This window comes from Balaenoptera acutorostrata, chromosome X, assembly GCF_949987535.1.
Source record: "Balaenoptera acutorostrata chromosome X, mBalAcu1.1, whole genome shotgun sequence".
In the NCBI taxonomy this organism is placed as follows: domain Eukaryota; kingdom Metazoa; phylum Chordata; class Mammalia; order Artiodactyla; family Balaenopteridae; genus Balaenoptera; species Balaenoptera acutorostrata.
Genome location: NC_080085.1, coordinates 13,208,020 through 13,220,315, shown reverse-complemented (window position 1 = coordinate 13,220,315; position 12,296 = coordinate 13,208,020).

The following is a 12,296-nucleotide window of genomic DNA, read 5'->3' as shown; positions in this document are numbered from 1 at the left end:
AATGAACATACACAGAAAAGATAAATTAATTATAGAGTGGGTAGAATTTGTAGGTGGAACCAGAGTAAAGAGAAGGGGATGCTTTGGGTCTGTCTGTGAGATAGTCTGGAACAAAGCTGTAGAGGAGAGTAATAAATGAGAAAAAGGAGATTGGATCTGCTGGGGAAGACTTTACATTTAAGGTCTCTGGTTGGACTTCAGTCTATAAAACACTGGTTCTTCAAAAAAACTCAAGATTGCCTGGAGTGCTTCTTAAAAATACAGATTCTGAGGCCATACCCCAGACCTACTGAATGAGATCTCCAGGGATGGAACCCAAGAATCACTATTTTTCATGAGGTCCCGAAGGGATTCCAGCCCTCTGCTATGCTGGGGACAGTGATGCAGGCAGTGTGTGACCCAGAGATCACGGCAACATCACAGTCCTTGTGCCTGCCCTCTGCGGAGGGAGAGGGTGAGCAAGGAAGCACATTTAGGAGATTATTGCTACGGGCCCTTGATACCCAAAGTGTGGTCCTTGAGCCAGCAGCTTGGGTATCACCGTAGAGCTTGTGAGAAATGCAGAAACGCAGGCACCACCCCAGATCTCCTTAATCATAATTTGCATTTTAACAAGCTCCCCAGGGATTCATGTGCACGTTAAAGTTTGAAAAGTACTGCTCTAGGCGTTAGGGAGCTCTGGCAGAAAAGGTTAAGAAACCAGGGCAGGAACTGGGAACAGACAGGAAACTAGGATCTCAAGTTCAGAATGAAACCAGCAACTGGACCAACTGGAAGCTGACTGAAGAATCCGTCATTTGGGGTTTTTGATATCCCCCTGATAATGGCTGGGAGTTGTCCCAGACTGCACGGCAGGCAAGCTGTTTTTGCCACAAGACAGGGGCCAGAATCCCATTACAAATGTAGGGAACACAGGCAATGGAGAAGCCCAAGATGGTGAAATTTTTTAGGCTTGTGACTCAGTATAAACAGCAAGAACAGGAGGGAAGCCACTCTGGAGGGAAATGCTGAATCTGGTTTCAGGCATATCGAGCTCACGATATGAACAAGGGAAAGGAAGGAAGTCAACGGAAATGACAGCTGAAGTCTGGAGGCGGAGAGGTAAATAATTAAGAGGACTGGCTGGGAACTAGGATGATGAATGACAATAGTTTAACTGTACAGAGAAATCACCAAGAATCAAGTGAAGTTAGGCTTTGAGGAAAAGGTCATGTGCTGAAAATCAGTGGGTACCAAACATGATTGCAATATTACATTTGTGGCAGCACCATGGAGAAGCTGCTGAAAAGATTGCAGCAACCCTTGCTTGAGAAGAATCAGAGATGTCAAATTTTAGCACTGCAGCAGGAACAAAAGAGACGGATGACTGTATCCAGATCCTGTAATGCTGGGATCACTTCAAGTTCCCTTCTTTTTTCTTAACATTCTGTGACTTTTCATGGTGCTTGGAAACTCAGGAGAGATGGGGGGAGTCTTCTGAAAGAAAGAGTCAAGTTTCATTTTGTGCCACACAAAGCTGCAGAAGGACAGGTCGATGCCCAGAGAAGGCCTGGAGTCAGACCCGAGGCTGACAGAACACCTCGCATGGCAGTTTTAACATATTCCACCAGTTCTTGGTACTCTTTCCTTCAAGAGGTGGAGATAAATTTTCCTCCCCTTGGATATGAGCTGCACTCAGTGACTGGCTTCCAACAAACAGAATGAAGCAGCAGTGATAGTGTGTAACTTCCAAGATTAGATGACAAAGGACATTGCAGCTCCCTCCGTGCACTGTCTCTTAGATTACCTGCTCTGAAGGAAGTCAGCCGCCATATTGTGAGGACACTCAAGTGACCCTATGGACAAATCCACAGGCTGAGGAACTGAGGCCTCCCGTCCACAGCTCTGTGAGTAAGTCATCTTGGAAATGGATCCTCCAGCCCCAGTCAAGCCTTCAGATGACTGCAGCCCCAGCCAACATCTTGACCACGATCTCAAGAGATACTCTAAGCCAGAACCATCCAGTCAAAACACTCTCGAATTTCTCACCCACAGAGACTGTGAGTTAATAAATGTTTCTGGTTTTAATCCACTGCTTTATGGTAATTTGTTATGCAGTGATAGCTGTGGAACACCTGGTAAGTAGAATGGATGAAGGGTAGGGGGAACCACCAAAACGACAAAATAAAACAGAAAAGAAATACCAGAAAAGGCAAGTGCTATAAACCAGGTTGAACCTTGAGTGGTTAGAGTGTGAAGGAAAGTGTGGTCAAATCTAGAAAAGTTACAGAGACCGAAATCCATTTGTTATTCAGTACCACCAGAGTTTCTTATCTGGATAAAATATGTGTATTTTTAAAAAATTATAAATGAGCTGAACTTTCTTGCCTGGCCACCATGTACCTGAAAATTAGACGATTTATATCCCATTTCCCCATCTGGTCAGTGAGCTTGGGCAAGTCAAGTCAATTCAGTGAACATTATTTGCCACTGAACTGTTCTGTGCCATGGATTCCCCATCCATAAAATACAGAGCATTTTCCCTTGGCCTATGCTTCAGGACAACTTGAGGCATTAGTATCACCCAGTGGCACCTAAGGCAACATAAAGTGGCACCTTCCCCTCTGCCCTCAGCCATCTCTCTTTCCAGCTCTTCTTCTCTCCTGGAAGAATCCGATCAGTGAGACCCCAGGCCCCCCTGAAACACATCCCCTGTATTATGTCTATACCTCTACTAATAGATGTCTGACAAGACAACATGTTGCTGGGATGAATTCCTTTTTAAACATTTTATTTTGAAATAACTTAAGGTTTATAGAAAAGTTGCCACCATACTACAAAGAGTTCCCATATACCCTTCTCCCAGCTTCCTCTATTGTTAGCATCTATAAAACTAAGAAATTAGCATGGGCACAAGACTATCATCTAAACTATGGACTTTATTCAGATTTCACCAGGTTTTCTACCAGTCATTTTCTGTTCCATTATCCAATCCGAGATACCACACTGCATTTACGCATCATGATTCCTTAGTCTCCTCTTATCTGTGACAGTTTCTCAGACATTCCTGTTTTTCGTGACCTTGACACATTTGAAGAGTACTGGTCGGGAATTTTGTAGAATATCCCTCCATTTGGGTTTGTCTGACATCTTTTCATTGTGAGACTGGAGATGTGAATTTGGGGTAGAAAACCATAGAGGTGAGGTGCTCTTCTCATCACATCATATCAGGGAGTATGTATTAGTTGCTACTATAATAAATTACTATGAATTTAGTGGCTTAAAACAGAAATGTATTCTTTTACAATCTGAAGGATGAAAGTCTGAAATAAGTTTTACAGGCTAAAATCAAGCTGTTGGCAGGCCTGGTTCCTTCTGAAGGCTCTAGAGGCCCCCCTCATTCCTTGGCTGGTGGCCACATCACTCCAGTCTCTGCTTATGTCATCACATTGCCTCCTCTTCTTCCACAGGCAAATCTTTCTTTGCCTCCCTCTTATAAGGACTCTTGTGATTACACTGAGCCCACCCAGATAACCTAGAATAATCTCCCCATCTTGACTGCATCTGCAAAGTGCCCTTTGCCACATAAGGTTTTTTGTTTGTTTGTTTGTTTTTAATAGTAATTTTATTATTTTTTAATAAATTTATTTATTTATTTATTTTTGGCTGCGATGGGTCTTTGTTGCTGCGTGAAGGCTTTCTCTAGTTGCAGCGAGCGGGGGCTACTCTTTGTTGTGGTGCGTGGGCTTCTCACTGCGGTGGCTTCTCTTGTTGCGGAGCACGGGCTCTAGGTGTGCGGGCTTCAGTAGTTTCAGAATGCGGGCTTCAGTAGTAGTGGCGCGCGGGCTTAGTTGCTCCGCAGCACGTGGGATCTTCCCGGACCAGGGATCGAACCCGTATCCCCTACAATGGCAGGCAGATTCTTAACCACTGCGCCACCAGGGAAGTCCCGCCACATAAGGTTTGCCATATAACATAGTCACAGGTTCCAGGGATCAGGACCTGGATATCACTGGGGGCTATTACTCAGCCAACACAGAGTACATGATATCCATATGATTTATCAGTGGCCATGTTAATCTTGAACACTTTGTTAAGGCTGTGTAGGCCAGGATTCTCCACTGTAAAGTTATTATTTAGGGGGGATAGATTCCTTTTAATTACCAGAAATATGATTGTATTCACACCCAAAGTAATGATGTTGACATTATGTAACCATTCAAAATTACTTATATTAAGTGTCATTCCCTACCAGACCCAGTTCTAGACCCTGGAAATACAAAAATTAACAAGCAATGGTCCCTACCCTCAAGGAGATAATTGCCTAACTAGGACAACATTTGCAATTTCTTTAAAGAAAGCAAGTTTATAAACATAAGCAAGCTTTCTGTTTAAAGAATCTGGACACTGTTTTGGTGATGACATTTAATTGTATAGAGAGTTTTAGGTCATGTGAAAATGGAAACTAATTTTCTTATACTTTCTGAAGTCCGATTGGACTTTCTGTGACCATTTCCCACTTTGATATGCTCTCTTGAATTTTCTTCTCAAAGGTGAAGTATAATCTCATAGGCAAACCAATAAAAATGCCATCAGGCTTCTCATCAGAAAGTCTGGCTTTTATTTTATATCCAGCCAGCTTTATGGGACCAAAAAAGCTGGGATGTACCCCCCGACTCTGAGTGCTCGTGTAGCTAAAGCGAATCTCCACACCTCACATTTCACCCTTTTTCTTTGGCCTGTGAAATAATACACCATGTTCTTCTCTAAGGAAGATGCTAGGAAACAGGATTACCCATAGATTTTTCTCTAGATGCCACTATAGCACTTCAAACTCAGAGTGGTTCCATGGGAACTCTCACTCAATATCAAAACTCTGTTATTTTTACTGCTTGAAGGAGGCTCACCTCAAATGAACTCCAAGTCATGTCTGAAATATATATCCCATACCAGGTTCTTCAAGTCAAATACTCTCAAAATGGAACAACTGAGAAATACACGGGGAATTTATCATTCACATACTGCAGAATTCAAGCTTCCCCTGGTCTTAACACAATATATCAGAGACAAGGTCTTACTCAAATTGCTTATTAGCTGCCTACCTTTGATAAAGTCACTTTTTTTTTCTTTCTTTCTTCTTAAGCTAGCAATGTAACTTCTTTTTTTAAAATTAATTAATTAATTAATTTTTATTTATTTATGGCTGTGTTGGGTCTTCGTTTCTGTGCGAGGGCTTTCTCTAGTTGCGGCAAGCGGGGGCCACTCTTCATCGCGGTGCGCGGGCCTCTCACTATCGTGGCCTCTCTTGTTGCGGAGCACAGGCTCCAGACGCGCAGGCTCAGTAGTTGTGGCTCACGGGCCTAGTTGCTCTGCAGCATGTGGGATCTTCCCAGACCAGGGCTCGAACCTGTGTCCCCTGCATTGGCAGGCAGATTCTCAACCACTGTGCCACCAGGGAAGCCCGATAAAGTCACTTTTAAATTCTCTGCACTTATACTTTTCTTCAATATATAAAAAGGATTTACATGGCATTAAGGTTTTCCGTCTTTATCTCAGAGAGCTGTTGTGAGATTCAAATGAGATAACAAACATGAAGACATTTAAAAGGTATAGATTCCTAAACAATTTTAAGTTACTGTGTATATTGTTAATTTCTGAGGTGCGATCATGGTATTGTAGTTATGTTTTTAAAAGTCCTTATCTTTTAGACCAGGGGCAGCCAACTTTTTCTAAAAGGGCCAAATAGTAAATATTTTAGGCTTTGTGGACTATAGGGTCTCTGGGAAAGCAGCCAATAGAAATTAGGTTAAGGAATGGCCGTGGCTGTGTTCCAATAAACTTTATTTGTAAAACAGGAGGTTGATCCATGGGCCAGAGTTTGCCAACCTTTGTTTCAGAGAAACTTACTGAAATAGTTATGGGTGAAATGATGTGACAGCCAGGATTTCCAAATCATGTAAAGTGGAGAAGTGAGTAGGGGCAAAAATGAAACAGGATTGGCCAAGTAGGTAATTGTTGAAGAAAGGTGAGGGAATGTGGGGATTCATGTAATGCATCTATTTTGTATATGTTTTAAATTCTCCACTAAATTAAATAGTATCAAAAATGTAATTTATTATTAACATGAAAAATAATGCCAAACAATTAACTACACATGTATCTTTGAGAACTTGGCATAGAGTGGAGCTTCCTAGAAGGCTAGCAGCATCACTCTGGCGATTCAGATATGCATTTCCTCTATTCCACATCAATCTGGAGACCCAAGATTGAAGTGGCATGGAGCACACATGATTTGGGATGGGACTGATTTCAGAGTGGCTGTTGGATTCTCAGCTTAGGAAAATGCCTCTTAGATGCAGTGGGGAAATGGACTGATTTGGTTTTTTTTTACTACCCCATCCCTCTCTCTCTCTCATATCCTTTCTCGTTCCTCTCCATGGCCACATTAGTGTATTTTAAATTCTGCTTGTGTCCTACAGAACTCAAAAATGTGAGACCAATTTTTAGACCAAATTCCTTTTTAAGACTAGGTGTCCTAACCCAGGCTCTTTATCAAGGAGTCCAAAAAACTAGAAGTGGCTTTGCCTATATCCCTATTTTCCCGTATGAGTTGTATAGGCTCAAATGATTGTTTTAGACCCTTATGCTAAAATTCTAGAAAGGGCCTTCTTATACTTCAACGACAACTAAACACTCCATTTTCCCCCTGCTTGAAATCTACTACCAGCATTTACCTTTCTATTTCTCTTAGCAAGTTTTCTCATCCTTTTCTTGTAAATTGCCAGATAATGAATAGTACAGGATCTATGGGAAGGGGCGAGGACAAAGGATAAAATAATAGAAAGAACTAACATTGACTCCAGATGTTTTATACGTGTTCCCTCATGGAGTCCTTACAGCCACCCTATAATATAGGACTATTAACATCTCTTTACAGATGAGGAAATGAGGTATAGGGAGGGGAAGCAACTGGCCTAAATTTACACAGTTAATAAGTGTGTTCCGGTAACTGGGTGCTTAACCACTAGACCACACGCCCCTCAGGGGACAAAAGGTAGCAGCAGAGAGACAGTCATGCCACAGAGTTCTTCTGGGAGGTGAAACAGACAAATAGGAAAGAGGGGAAATGCTGAAACACAAGGAAGTAGAAACTAGGGATAATTAGGGAGCTGAAAAACTAGTGGAAGAAAACCACAGAGAGTCCAGCAGCTGTGGTTTCTACTTCTTCCTCGGCAATGGTGTCCTGTGTTTTTTGTTTTTCTGTTTTTTGGGGTTTTTGCCTCTAGGGAAATAAATAGGATGCTTAGTTCCTGTTTCATGTCTACAGTCACATTTCTTTAATACCAAAGTAATTTAAGATGTAGAATAGAGAGAAGAAGAAACTCACTGGTTTGTAATGGTGACAGGACCTCAACTGTGCTTCCTCTTTCAGTAAACAAGATGAAACATCCTCATGGAAACATGAGCAAATTATGCATCATTTTGCTGAAAACACTGCTAGGCTTCAGAGTGACTCTTAACAACAGTGAACACGCCTCCATTTCTGATCTCCTGGCAAAGAGGCTACTCATGGGCTCAGAGCAAGGCTTGATGCATCGTTTTCCATTCCACTCTCACATATCCTACTCCTCTAATAGTCCTAATTCCACTTCTGCATCGCTTTGCCAACAGTAAGGACACCACCTTTCAAAACGAACAGCTTCAACTGTACTGCTGGGATGAGAAAGACCTCACTCCAGTCATTCAACAACATCCACTCCTCTTCCCTCTGTGTAACCTCTCTTTTTGATGATTATGATTGACAATAGTCTTGCTCTTTGGGTTTTGTACTATTGGAATCAATTACCCAAGCACATTCTCTTGCTTTAATCAAAGGTCTGAAAGTGTGGGAACCCTGCCTTTGAGAAGAGATTGACCCGGTCTCCCTTGCCACCACCAACCCTCCGGCTGCAAAGCTGACTTAAGAGGGATGTCTCATTATGTCTACAGCAAAGACAGCCTGGTTGCCAAGCATCCAAAAAATAAAAGAATAGACAGTTAATAACTTTGAGCAGGTTAGAACAAACGATGATGTTTACAGGCTTCTGAAGTATTTTGTTTGAGATGCAGTGACTTCAAATGGTCAGGGGAGCAGAATTCGGTTAATAATTTTTAAAAATCTTCAATTAAAAAAAAAATTGTTGAGTTGAAAACAGTCAGACCAGAAAAAGAGTGAGGAGAAGCTTTTGTTACTAGGCAATCCAGAAGCATCACAAACTGTGCTCTGGAAGAAAAGCACTTTCTACCCTTTCTCAGAAATGAGGAGATACAAAAAGCAGGGCTAAAGTTTTTCCTTAGACTTAGCTGCTGCTGGGCCTAACCTGGACCCATTCGCCCCTTAAATTCTCACTCTAAGGTCTGGGTCCTTTCAAGAACATGTATAGGCAGGGAATGGGAGTTACAACTAGTATTTGCTGAGGATTCATTCATCATGTGCCAGGCACTATTCTAAAAGCTCTCTTCTCTTTGGATTTTCAACCCTATTAGGTAGGTACTAGTATTAGTCCCATTTTAAAGATGAGGAAACCAAGGTCCAGAGAGATTTTATAATTCACCCAAGATTACACAATTAGTCACAGCTAAAGTCAGCTTTCAAATTCAGGCAATCCATGTTCTTAATACCATTCTCATTCCATGGGATTTCTGAATAAGAATTCTTGCTATCTAGAATCAAATATACTCTAGATTTCAACCAGAATCCCCACACCTTCCTAGCTGAGAAAATTGAGACCCCAAAAAATTAACAGACTGTCACAGTAAACTAATGTTGAGTGGGGGTCAGAAACTAGGTCTTCTGGGAGCTTACTGACTTCTCTTCTTCCACCTCCCATCCACGGTGCTCTCTTAGGAGACACTTCATCAGAGGAACAATGCATACACAGAGATCCATTTCTCAGATCGTCCTTGTTCAGCTACAAGGAATACAGTTAGCTAAGAAATTCCAGTTGATAAGTGACTTCAAGATCCCCCTTAACTTTTGAGCTGAGGCCATGCTCTTCTCAGCAGCCCCCAGCCAAAGACCCAGCATGGCGGGAACACTAAGACCTGGTCATTTCTGCCCAGTGAGGGACTCTTCTAATGGGCAATCTTTGCCCCAGAGCTTCCCACTGGGTTGGTGAAGACTTTTTTGGAGCTGCGTCATGGTCTGAGGCTCTCCCCTTGTATCTTTCCTTCCCCTTGTATCTTTCACAGGTGTTACCTCCCCAGCACATCTCTTCTTCACCTAATGCTGTTTCATTGCCTGCTTTCTGGGGAGGACCCACCGGGAACAGGAACCAAGTCGACTTCTTTGATACTTCCAACATTGTAAGTGGAAGAAAATAATCAAATTTAGGAGTCAGTGTTCTGAATACTGCCTTTGCTCCTCTCTCTTGTCTTTCTTACGTGTAAGATCTCTCAGTGCTAAGATACAACACTGTGCTTTCTACAGTCTCTTCCATGAAGGTGATTCTTAATGTAACATTCCCCCCTTAAGAAATTCCTATACAATTAAGAATGTAATTAATTTATCCCACAGAAGTGCTTGTTCTTCTCTAGGTAGGCTCTTTTGCTGCCCTATAATTTTTCAAACATGCTGCTTGAAATGCCCTAAATCCCCTTCATTCTCTCCTCCAGAATGTCACTCCTATAAGACCTTCCTGGAGTTCCCCAGGCAGAACTGTCCCACAGCATCATCACCACTACCACCACTACCATACATCATCACTATTGACATCTATTGAATACTACTCATTACCAGAACTACATCTGAATTACCTATTTGACCCTTACAACCACACAATGAGGTAGGTAATAGTATTGTACCCATTTTACAGATGAGAAGTGAGAGGCACAGAGAGGTTAAAGTCACATATCTGGAAAGGAATGGGGCTAGGACTCAAGCTCCATATATTGAACTATGCTATGAAATAGCAGGCCCTGTTCTTGTCTTTTCCTAGACATCTCTTCTTAAGAAGTGAACAACTTGCAATTAAATCTGATTAATACTTAAGAGGCCTGGTGGGAGAAAGAGAGGGAAAGACTCTCTGCTTCTGCTGCTGATAAAGTTAATTCTGCTGATTTCCCAGGGCCCTCTTGTCTTTTATTCCCTTTATTTTCCTCTCTCCTCAGTCTCTTCTCCTTTCTACTCCTTGATTCCCTGAAATGTGAAGTAGAAAACTGGAATTGCTGTTATAAGGGTCTGCAGATTGGGGAGTGGAGGACAAACCTATGCCACTTTTTCTCTGTTTACAGTTTTGGTATAGGAACAATGTGATTTCTTCTTAGTTCTTATTGCTGGGCGCCCATGTATGCATCCCACTGAGATGAGGAGCAAAGAGCATGGGTCTGAGCCACGTTAAATTGGTAGTAATAGTGTAACTCTCAATACGACCTCCTCCATGTATGAGACATGTGACCTTGGGCAAGATTCGCAACCTCCATGTATTTCTATTTTATCATTTATAAAATAGGAATAATAATCTCTAACCCACAAGGTAGTTGTGAGCATTAAATGACACATAGCAATGCTCAATAAACACTAGTTCCCTTTTGCGATATCACTGACTAACTTTGTGCTTGATATTCACAGTCAGCTCCAGTATAGTCTTTTGAACCACATTGTATACAATTAACTAATTCCTATCTTTTATGGGAAGACTTGATTTTTATCTGTAAGCACACTGCCTTTATGTGATTATATAATATAAATATATTATATATAATAAAAATACATCATAATCACTATAGTTATTTTTGGACACACAAATCAAATGATTTGATAAGGAAGCCGATGTGTACATTTGACTATAAAAAGTAAATCTTATTGGTGAATAGGATAAATTTTGTTCTAATTTATGATATGATGAAAAGGGATGTTAGAGTTCTAATAAGGCATGGAATGGCAAAAGGATTGTTAATTGAAGGTAACCCTGGGTAATTTATGACTATAAGGGACTAAAATATCAGGAAAAATGGGTTTTTAAACTGCTGTAACATTTATTCACACATCTACTCACTCATCCATGTACTACTTCATCTACCCATCCATCTATTATTCATCCATCCTCCATCCATGCATCCATCTTTCTAACCATCCATTAATTTATTATCCAGCCATTCATCTACCCATGCATCCATCCTTCTATTCACCCATCCGTTCCACTAATCCACTCAAGGGAGTAACATTGCAGTGCATATAAACACATATAAGAAATGGTCCTTGCCATATGAGAACCTTCCATTTAATAGGGGAGAAAAGAAAATAAGAGAAAATATGAGATAAATGCTCCCGAGAGTTGTATAAAATGTCTACAGATTTCCAAAGCATGAGAACTCACATCTGACAGAAGAGAAAGACAAACTTCTTCAATGAAAGAGACAGAATTTACTTTGGACTTTGAAGATTCTTAAAGAATTTGTACGATACCATAAACAGAAGAGAGAGTACATTTTTGGGAAAGAGGTTGGTAGAGAGGGCAAATCGGAACTCTGAGAATGGTGAATATTTTTAGCCAGATGATGGTGATAGAAGGTTAAATCTAAAAGGTACGTTGGGGGTACTTCCCTTGTGGCGCAGTGGTTAAGAATCCGACTGCCAAGGCAGGGGACACGGGTTCGAGCCCTGGTCTGGGAAGATCCCACATGCCGTGGAGCAACTAAGCCCGTGTGCCACAACTACTGAGCCTGCGCTCTTGAGCCCGTGAGCCACAACTACTGAGCCTGCGTGCCATAACTATCGAAGCCTGTGCTTCTAGAGCCCGTGCTCCACAACAAGAGAAGCCACCGCAATAAGCAGTATGTGCACCGCAACAAAGAGCAGCCCCCATTTGCCACAACTAGAGAAAGCCCACGCACAGCAATGAAGACCCAATGCAGCCAAAAATAAATAAATAAAATAAATAATTTTTTTTTAATTAAAAAAAATAAAATGTTTAAAAAATAATAATAAAATAAAAAGTATGTTGGTGGGGGGTGGTGGGGGGGAAGATCATGAAAGGGCTGCAATAATGGTCTGGGAAATTTGGTGTTTTCTTGGTAGACATGCAAAGACACTGAGATTTTTAAGTAGTAGGCTGATACAAAGTTGTATGTGCCAAATATTTTTAATCAATTTCAATTTTCAATTAGCTATTTAATAGACAAAATATAATAAACCCAAGGTCCCAAAACTTTCTCAGTTTACAACACTCTGTGTCTCTGTAATTTTTTCATGGGACCCCTGGGCCAAAAGGAACACCTAAAAACTCTATTAAGTAGTTAAGTCCAAATGACTTATTGAATATTTGTATCCTAACAAC